Source organism: Nothoprocta perdicaria, unplaced genomic scaffold, assembly GCF_003342845.1.
Source record: "Nothoprocta perdicaria isolate Ctin4 unplaced genomic scaffold, notPer1 scaffold_227, whole genome shotgun sequence".
In the NCBI taxonomy this organism is placed as follows: Eukaryota; Metazoa; Chordata; class Aves; order Tinamiformes; family Tinamidae; genus Nothoprocta; species Nothoprocta perdicaria.
Window position 1 is genome coordinate 125,344 of NW_020455449.1, and position 9,721 is coordinate 135,064.

Here is a 9,721-nt window from a genome sequence, read left to right on the forward strand (position 1 = left end):
ATCACACAAGCTTTGAAGAACTGCCATTTCATAAATATTATCTTTACTTACCTGTGGAGTAAAAATTAAACTGCTAAAATATAGGAAGATAGACAGTAAGTATGAGTTTTGTTTTTTGCTTTTCTCATGTGGTCCATGTGAGTCACTTCTCATCATGTGTAACAAGTCTTGTCTTTCTTTTTTTTAATAGTAATAGCTACCGACATTTTTGATTTCAAAGTGTATGCTCTTCAATTGGGAATGACTATTTAGAAATTAAAATATTGAATTGAGAGCCAGGAATTACAGTGCCTTCAAGAACAAAGGCCTGACCAAGTGCCCTGCTCTTGCTCTGCCTTAAGGGTCTCACTGCAGGCAGCAACTTTTTTTCTCATCTATTCACAGATGAAAAGGGCTAGCTCAGCACTGGCAGTGCAGGTTAGACCTCCCTGATACTCTTGCAGGGTCCCTGGCAATTACAGTATATCTGTGCTATTCTAGTAGAGAAAATGGCTGAAAGACTGGAGTGCCTTGACTTATCTTCATGCTGCAGCCAGCTGGCAACAGGAATGTGAGAGCTTCAGGAAGCAGACTGCTGAGAGAGTTGGTCTGACACCCTATATAATCCAATGAGTCATTTTATTAATTTTTTTTACAGTGTAAATTGCATGCACAAGTGCATGACTTGACAAGACACAGATGCCTCATCTTTCCCGAGTTAATAAAAGGTGATGTAGCCAGATCCAGTTTGCTCTTTGATATCCCTGAATAAACCCCTTTTCTTAAAAGTAATATTCTGATCAGCACTAGGTTGAGGCACAGATAGCATCTATTGACAGGCACATTCACTTAACTGGCCAACTACTAACTACATTCCTGCAACCATCCCCAGATTTCATGAATTTACCACATGGTACTTCCTTTCTATATATGTATATGCATAATGTATATTCTAGACAGTGCTGAGCAGCCCTGTTTGCTGTGCTGGCATGTGGGCTGTGGAGCGACAGAGCATATATAGTAGGATGGGGAGGGTCTCCCTGCAATGAGGCCAGAAGTGGAGAATATTTCCTAGACATCAACTGTCTCTCCCACCATATGATCCAAACTATGGAATCTTGCATGCTAGCTGAGATTTTGAGGTTTGGAAATTGCTTGTGTGGCAGTTGTCAACAATGTGGAAAAAGTTCCATGGAAGATAAACAAACAAACAAAAAGTGTATTATGCTATTTTTAATTAATTTATCTGCAAGATTGAAAAATAAGTTCTTTATTTTCTGGTTTTAGTCAACTCAAAAAATCTCTTCTGCTTTCAAACAGGGTATTCTTAGTTAATGACTCAAATTTACAATGATAATTAGAAAGAAATTTACATCAGACTCTGCAGTTATAAATTCCCACAGCAAACAGTGAACACAACACACAACAACCTGTAGTGAGAAAATAATTCCTCTAAGCACACTGACTACTATTCCTGCAGCCAGCAGTGTAGTCAGTTCCAAATTTGCCCATCTATTGTGCTCCTTTATCAGTCAAGATTTGCCTGTGCACTTGCCTGATACCGACATCTGATCTAATGACCGTTAATGTTACATTAATCTGGAGCCAGTTGAGTTTGTAAAAGTCATTGTAAAGAGAGTATGTGCCAAGTTACAGTGGTCACAAGTCACTTAGTAAGCATGTTGACCCAAGTCATGCCACTGAGTTCAAGAGATTCAAATTTAGACCTGATAAGCAATTCCTGCCAGAAAGGATAGCAGCTTATGCCCATCACCTCTGGGACCCAGAAAGTACATGTGAACTCAGTAATACCCAAGAGCAAAAAAAATTCAGACTACAGCCCTTTGCTTGTCATCTCCATTTAGGTGCCAGGTTCCAGAGGAATAGACTGTCAAAAATGTTCACAGATGACCTGGTAGCTTAAAATATCGGAACGGTAAGTATTATAATCAGTGAGCATATAGCTTAGTCTGGAGAAAATGTAGAAGTTAATTTATTTAAAATAAAACTCCCTAAAAGTGTGACTCTATGAGAATTTGGTACATCCTAGAAATCGCTAACAATCTTTCAAAACCATGGGAATTTAGGGAAGCCCCTGTGCACATAGTTTTAAAAACTCTACCGAGTTGCTCGGATCAGAGAGAGAAACTCTAACAGCAATGCTGGGGAACTTAAAAGCTCATCTTTGTGCTAATCACTAATAATAATTTCTCTTATTAGTGATAAAAGGAGAATGCTAGAGTACAAGCCAAAATAATAACTGGATCAACCTCTGAATTCTTTTTGGACAGCCCAAGGACTACAGAGGCCTAAGCGCTAAGAGAAGCTTAGGGCTCCGATGGTGGCGGATGAAACTGGTAGGGCTGCAGCAGTGGCTGCTCACAAGTGCCCCTTGTCCAGAGCTTTCTACCTTCATTAAAAGACTAATTCAGCTGCTCTAATGTCCTGTTTAGCAGGGCAGATTGCACACTAAAATTAAGGAAAAACATTAGGCATAAGACATGATCAAGAGCATTTCCTCATCCTAGGTAAACTCAGGCATCCCAGGTCAGGGCCAAAGAGCAAAGGCATTTTCCAGTAGCCTGAAATCAGCCTGTTAACAAGGATACAAAGGGTGCTCGTACTGGACCTGGGAACAGTCCGATTTCCTGCCTGTGCTTGGGAGTTTCTGACTGAGCAGGATTTGCGTGTAACTACCACCCACAACAGCAAGGAAGGCAAAGTATTTACTCCATACCATTTAATTTGGTCTGCCGCTCTTAGAAATGGGCCTTCCTCACGGTCAGAGTTCGGGTTGTCCCGTCCAACAACACTTACAGGCAACTTCTTCTGGAATAATGTATCACATAAAAATAGCTTCATGCATGGGCTGCTCTCCAACATTTATTAAGACAAGTAGATCTTTCCGTTAGGTCTTTAGACTTCAGCCTGAGTGGTATAAAGAGGCAGGTAATCTTCTAGCAAAGGGAAGTGTAAATTAAAATACTTTCAGACCAGAAGTTCCTCTCTACACCTCATACAATTTTTAGTGCTGTTCAGAACAAAGAGGAAAAAAAAGTAAATGAAAAAGTAAGCTTAAAAATTATTTTTACAATACATTTTAGTCATTATTTTACTTCTGGTGCTGGGGCCTTCAAGTAATGTTGAATAAAATTCACCATTATGAGTATAATAAAATTACCTCTTTTTTTTTTCTTATTCTTGAGAATTATTTCTGTGTCTGCTAAGAAAAGGCTGTTTCTATCTACATAGAAATGCTGCCACCAGAGAATTCTAGCTTCTAAGAAGTCAAGGACAGGTATGCTTCAAGTACAGGCCCTGTAATTTTGGGCCCTGGGGTTTTACTAAACACATAGCAGGCACAAGTCTTTGATTCTTATGTCCTCCTTATGTTATACCGCACTGGCAAATAATTTTCCTTATTTTGCAGTATGTCTTCACTATGACTCCCAAAAGGATTCCTTGGTAACCAATGGAGAAAAGCTGGTAGCCCAAGAATATATTTTTATTATAAAATAATTTTTTATGTCACATTTCTGTAATGAAGCCATCTCCTTTTATAAGGAATATCTTGCATATCTTTGCTTTCCATCTACATGTGAGGTGTTTCAAGAAACGAAGCTACTGTATTTGTTAAAGTGGCAAATGTGAGCAATCTAACACCTCATTTCGAGCAAAATTTAGCTTCTGAAAAGCAGAACTATACTTTCTGGAAGGGCATAGATTCTACTTGACAGCCATGGCTTTGATAAAATTAAGTATATTCAGATACATCTCTCTTTCCCCTTTAAAAAAAAAATAAAAGAAATGGCATCTGTAAGGACTGAAAAATATTTTTGGGGTTGTAATTACTGTGCAGTTCATATCACGTAGCTATGATGCTACTATAACTTGTTAAAGTTGTTGATTGCTGCGTGACTTGGAAGTGCGTCTTCCACCTCCTCTTGTGACACCAGGGAGATGGTGGTCATGGCCTGACGCATTCTGAAACTGCTCTGGGAGAGATAACAGCATTGCTGTGTGTCTCAGGTGTCCACATTTATACTATATGCTGACTATCCTAACTGTAAGCGTGTCTGTGTGTGTGTGTATCTCCTCCACAGTTTGCAGCAAGAATCTCCCACCCTGCATTTCAGTATCACTCTGATCCTCCTGGATATATGAGCCGTTCTTACCTTCAGCACCGCCATCTCTTACAACTAGAGCAATTACAACCCTACCAAGGTTAAGATGGTTGAGATGGCAGCCTTTCCTCATGCTACCCTTTGATGATTAAGGGAACGGAACATCTCTCGTACGAGGAGAGGCTGAGTGAGCTGGGCCTGTTTTCTCTGGAGAAGGCTCAGAGGGGATCTGATTAATGTGTATAAGTTCAGGAAGGGAGAATGCGGGGAGGAAGAGGACAAGCTGTTTTCATTGGTGGCCAGCGATAGGATGAGGGGTAATGGCCATAAGCTGGAGTACAGGAAGTTCCGTCTCCAGGTGAGGAGGAACTTCTTTACTGTGAGGGTGACAGAGCCCTGGAACAGGCTGCCCAGGGAGGTTGTGGAGTCTCCTTCTCTGGAGGTCTTCAAAACCCGCCTGGAGGCCACCCTRTGCCACATGCTGTCGGTATGCCTGCTTGAGCAGGAAGGCTGGACTAGATGACCCCTAGAGGTCCCTTCCAACCTTAAATATTCTGTGATTCTGTGATATCCTACACGTGTTCTCTCCCACCAAAATGGCAGACGTCTCCCATGTTGGATAAATGGGTTTGGAGCAGCCATTTCCCTACCGGACCGTGAGGCTGCGCTTGGTGCAGGTGCTGCAGACCTGGGGCTGCAGGAAGAGGAGCCACCGCTGAGGACCCAGGCGGCTGAAAAGCCCAAACAGAAATGAAAGAAGGACTATTTGAAGACACGTCCCTACGTACTTCCTTGTTATTTAGCAATTATATTCATAAGCTAATTTTAATGTAATGATTTGTTTTAGATGTAGTTCAACTGGAAATATTTTTTTGAAATATTTTGAATGTGTCAGAATTATCTTAGAAAGACTAGTGGTTTTAACCATAATGATAGTGCTCAGTAACAGAAGCTTAGCTTATGCTAAGGAGTTAACAATATGATTAATGTCAAAGAATATTCTTACATGTAAACAGATTTTGTAGAAATTTGTACTAGCAAGAACTTGGAAAGACTTCAAGTCTAAACATCAATATGAAAGTGTGTTTCCATTAACTGCTATAGTGTTTTTTGGTTCTGTTCCACTTTCCCAGATTTTGAATATAGTAGTTTATGTGTATATATTCATTCAAGTGAAATAGTTATTTAATTGTATCAAAACTCTTAAACATTCCAGAGCTGCTCTGTTCTTCTCCAGTAAACTAAGATGGCTCATACTAACAGACCTCAAGGCAGCTGCTACCAGATCATCCTTAATAGAAGAAAAAATAAATARTAATTAAAAAAAGTAGCGTGGAGAATGCTTGCTTCGTGGTATTTGTGTCACAGGTGTTTTATTAGATATTCTGGGGGAAAAAATCAGAAAATATTCTTCTAGGAGTATCTATAGTCTTTGTCTGCAGGAAAGTATGGTAAAACTATTGTGACTCTTTGTATTTACTAATAAAAATTCTCATGCAGCATTAATATTTGCGATTTCATTTGGTCTGCCACCATTCCTTAAGATTCTAAGCCTGGATCCTTCAAACCCGTGAACTTACCCTTTTAATTTTATTGATAATATCTTAAACATTAGTGTCACCAAAGCCAGACTTACTTAAATCTAAAAAACAAACCATGTACATGCTAAGTACAGTGGGTACAGGGTAAGCAGAAACTTTAGCATTCCTTATTCTTCCTGAAATATGTTATAGTGCCTGAAATATATTGCCCTGAAGAAAGAGCTGTTTGATGATGTATGARTAGGGTTTGTTCTTCTTCTCTCATCTTCTTAACAAAAAGCTTGATCTGAACTTCAGTCGAGTCCCAAATAAGTCACATGATAGCATTCAAGAGACAGATAAGATTAAAAGGAGTTGGGCAGTCCTTGGGAAAATAAGAATAGTTAATGAATGCTAGCGATGTACTTCCTTTATAGGTCATATCTAATGATACCCRAAATACCTTCTCACACGCCCTTTCAGGACTAGAAAGGAAAGACAGACAGAAATGGAATGATGCAGCATACCGTGATCAACCCACAGAATCACAGAAACAGATAATTCCTCACAGATCTTTTTTTCTCTAGAATTACTGGTGTCTTGAAAAATTGTCTCAAAAATTTAAACACAATTTAGTTTTTCATTGAGTGCTTCTTGGCATCTGCAACTCCAATCAGACTGTGAGGTCATCTTAGCGTGTGAGTCAGGCTATCATACCTGAAAYACAAGATTACACGGATATTGCCATATTTCCCAAGTTGAAAATGACCTCATGAGCAGCAACATTGCTATTGAGCTGAGCTGGAATTATATATATCTGACCCATACAGGAAGATTCTAATTTAACTTTCCCCAAAAGACAACATCATATTGCTATCAGGTTCCCTAGATACAGAAATATTCAGACATAAAAGCTTTCCTACTACCACTGAATTTGTCTTAAATTTACTCTTTGAACCAATTACTCAGCAAGTTTATGCATAACAGTTGACAGAAACATGAATCAGTGTTAAAACCACATACTATTTTGACTGACATTGAAAGAAAACCAGTTAGACCTGCTGTATGTTTTGACATCTCTTGCTAAATCAAAGTTGTGTTCTGAGTTAATCTTATTTGGCAACCAGGATTCAGCTAAGGAAAAAATCTAGAAAGAGTTTCTAGTTAAAGGTCTTTGTTAAAGCAATCATTGTATCGACTCTCTTCATTTAATAAATCATGCACTCCAGCTAATAGGAAAATGTGCTCAAACTAAAATCATTRATAAAAGAAGAGATTTTAAATGAATTCAGCCATTGAATTTCAGTAAATATTGTTTATATTAAGTGATCTTGGATAATACAGCATTGAACACGTTGCAAAGCAGTTCCATAATGAAGTACAGTTTTTATTCAAAAAAATTGTTAAGGGTTCTCATTATTAAAGGATTATTTTTTTTTAAACACACATAATATTCAAAATATCTGAGGTCTGAAGTACTTGATGAATTTTCAGCATTTCATGGGTTCCACAGAATTTAATTACCACTATCCTGCTAAACAAGTGACAGACTGACATGATTAAAGAAGTCTAGACTCTTCCTTCCTGTCCCCAATAAGAAGCTACTTTGCATGGATAGAGACGGTTGGTCAATCTGTTGGCCACAACAGAGGCAGTGAACATGTTCTTTATCAGGATTCCTGGCTAATGGTAAAAATATTCCTCTTTATAGCAACACAAGATAATAAGCAAAACACATGACTTCGATAATTAAAATTTCTAATGAATATCTCAATGTAGTGGTTTTGAAGATGCATATTAGACTCCACAGCGAGCCAACCTCTGTCTATATAAAGGCATTTTCAGCTCTCTTTTCCAAGATCAGTGTCTCTGGTTACTTGAGAAGCAACGTGAATTGGTCTTTAATAGAGGAAACCTCTATATGTTTCTCAGAAGCAAAATGTATATTTCAATAAATATTAAGACAGAAGATACAAGTTGAAATTATCAAGTCTGKTTTTTTTTTATTTTATTTTTTCATTCCTTAAATTCCCTGAAATACTCAGGGAATAATGGACCTGCTGATACAAGCTTTCTTTTGGACGTGTCAACCTCCAGGAATGGAATTCAGGGTCTATAGTTATAAAAATATTGTTATGGGTAGTAGTTTAATCACTATGTAATTTTAATTACTAAATTACTAAAGTGTGTAGTCCAGAGAAACATAATAATGGACCAGCTCTCAATAATTGCTTCAGTGCAAATTCAGGGGATGTGACTCCTGCTTTTTAAATCAAATTAAATTATTACCACGGCTTACAGGACAACACAATTAATTATTAATTTTTGATAATTAATGGTTAAGAAGTATCTCACATTCAAATCAATATGCTCTTGCTGCCTGTTTGTCTTCCCTTTGGGTACACATAGCAGAAACAATTCCATACCCAACAGAGGAATCTTTTATCTCTTCTATATTACAGTGGTATTTCAGTATTCCATTAAAATTATGACATCCTTTTGTTAATATTTTTGCGGACTGTATTGCATTAGAGATTTTTATGATGATGTCATCACACTGGAGAAACAGTACCATCTAGAAAGGTTTCTTCTTTTTGATGCAATTCCATCTTTTTCTTCTTTTTCAAATAAACAGTATAATTAAGACAGAAGAGATGAACACACCAAAAAGTCTCAACTGTCGAATCCCCTGGTGAAGTGGGGATAGAAGCAGAGCATTGCTGATTTGATTTTAACATTATTTTTCTCTCATGGTTTCCATGGGGAGAAAGACTGAAATTGTGAACTGCTGTCACCCTTCCCTTGGGAAGGAAGGAAGAACTCTTGCACTTTGTATAATCTCGTRGTAAGAGAAGTGGGTTCAGCTCCCCTTGGGCAGAGCAGGGATGAGGTTCACATCCTCACCGGGTCCTGGGTAGAGCAGGGGAGGTGCCTCCTCCCAGGACGTGAATCTAGACTTCTCTTTCTAGAGATGTTAGCAAAAGGTGACTGGATTCAGAAATGTCAAAATGTCATTTCAGAAATGTCAAAGGCAACTGCTCTAGACTGTTCTAGTCCACTCTAGCTCTGTTTTATTTTATTTTTTTTTCTTTTTAGAAAGAGGATTGTTTGACCATTTTCCAACTTTTGAGCTAGGAAGTCCAGCTTCTCAAAACAATTCTCTCCCACATGGTGACCCCTGTCATTCCAATGGGATCACGGGTTTTATCACCTCCCTGCCACCAACTAGTTCTCCCGTTGAGCCTCAGGGACAGTCACAAGCCTGTGTCCATCCTCCCTTAGTCTTGGACTCTCCCCGTGTTGTGTTCAAGATGTGGAACACAGGATGTGGATATGGAGCCCAGGTGTTTTTCTCAGCACACGGGCAGAGTACTGGGCCATTGGCTTCAGGTCTGACAGAACTAGTCCTGCTTTACTTGCTCGTTTGCTCTCTGGTTTGCTAACCAGAGAAAACTGGTTTTATGAAAGCTTCTCYGTGGCATTTTTTGCATCTGGATTCCATGTATACAGTCTAACTTTCACCAGCTCTTCTATAGGGAATTTACAGAATCTCTCCACTGTGACTGAGAAACTGAGGGGAGCATCTTGAAAGCAGAAAACCTCTTTTCCAAGCGTTCTTCCACTTTTTATTCCTAGAAAAAAGAAAATACTTCACATTTCATTAACAAAGTTCACATGCATGTTGAAAMTCAAATTTTAATTTACATTTTTAAAGATGAATGATATAGTTGATATCTTGGTCTACTTTAATCTGGAAAACACTACTACGACATATATTAAAGATGTGATACTTCCGCACTGCTTTTTAGTATGAGCTAATGAATGAGTGTGAAGTTCCGGATGTGAAAGAGCAGCCTGTATAATAGAGCTGCAACATTTTGCTTGTTGGCGTATTTCTAAAATATCAGGTAACGATTTAAATCTTGAAAAGAGAGGGCAACATCAGCAGTAACTTTTATTTAAAAAGGAAAGAGGGGCGCGGGGAGGCTTCTCAACCCCGTAGCGCCGCCGCGGGCGGCCTCTCGCTCGGCCATGGCGGCGGGCGGCGAGACTACACTTCCCGGCATGCCGCGCGCGCGGCGGCAGGGGGCGCGCAGT